This window comes from Sinocyclocheilus rhinocerous, unplaced genomic scaffold, assembly GCF_001515625.1.
Source record: "Sinocyclocheilus rhinocerous isolate Xijiao unplaced genomic scaffold, SAMN03320098_v1.1 scaffold751, whole genome shotgun sequence".
Classification (NCBI taxonomy): Eukaryota; Metazoa; Chordata; class Actinopteri; order Cypriniformes; family Cyprinidae; genus Sinocyclocheilus; species Sinocyclocheilus rhinocerous.
Genome location: NW_015657293.1, coordinates 1,240,003 through 1,241,127, shown reverse-complemented (window position 1 = coordinate 1,241,127; position 1,125 = coordinate 1,240,003).

The following is a 1,125-nucleotide window of genomic DNA, read 5'->3' as shown; positions in this document are numbered from 1 at the left end:
ATATATATATATATATATATATATATAGTTCCGGGTCAAAAAACATTTTAATACGAAATGCTTGCTCATGGTCGGAATTGTTGGGTCTCTGTAAATAAGATATGTTTTAGATATGTTACTCCACTCTCATATGTTTGCTATGAATTTACTACAATGGCACAAGCTGTTTTGAATCACTTTTTTTCTGAGGTCAAAGGTCTCATGTGGGTGCCCTGGAATATTTCCTTATGGGGGCCTTGGGGGCAAAAAAAAATTATATCTTCAAGAAATAGACTGTATTTTAATGTTGTTTTAACCCTTTCCCCAACTAAACGAAGAGACTAAGAGAGAGTTAAAGATCCTTTAAAGAACTATACAGGGGCTTACAGGTTTTACAAAAATGTAGGCATATGTCACGCAGTTACAACTATTGTGATTAAAAACAATTATTATCTGAATCATGTGTGAAGGATGTGTATTTCTTGTTCTTTACATGAAGCCTCACAGAGGGACGAGACTTGTAATATTATTTAGTTAAATTATTATCTGACGCCTGTGATATATTGATCTTATATATTTCACAGAAAAAGTGATAATAATTCCTCTAGACGGCGATGTCCAACAGCAGAAAACGTTCGGTTTAGAATTGGGAACGTTTTATGTTGCAGTTTGTTCAGGGTTATCTTTCTTTTGTGGTTCTTGAAGCTTCTGAATCTATGTTGATTCGTATACCTAGGCCTATCGAAAATAATGATGTTATCATATTTTAAACCACATACTGGCATCGTCACTCTTGCGAATCGGTTCTTTTGAACAATTCGTTTGAAATAACCTATTCAAACGCAAATTCAGCATGACGTATTAATATGCTGTAGCATATTCTAAAAAAAAAAAATCAAAGAAGCTCTTTTGAATAAAATGCTGTTTATTTAAACCAACTCGTAGACTACACGTGCAGGTGTAATACAAATCAAATGGTCTTACAAGTTCTCGGCTCATCGGACATTTCGAATAAGAGTTAAATAAGTCCCGGAAAATACAGTGGCTGTCATGAATCTCGAGTTTGTAAGAACATATCATCCAATGTCATTTTTAATCCAATGTCTGTATGATCTGCTTTTGATGGAACAGTCAAACGAATCATTT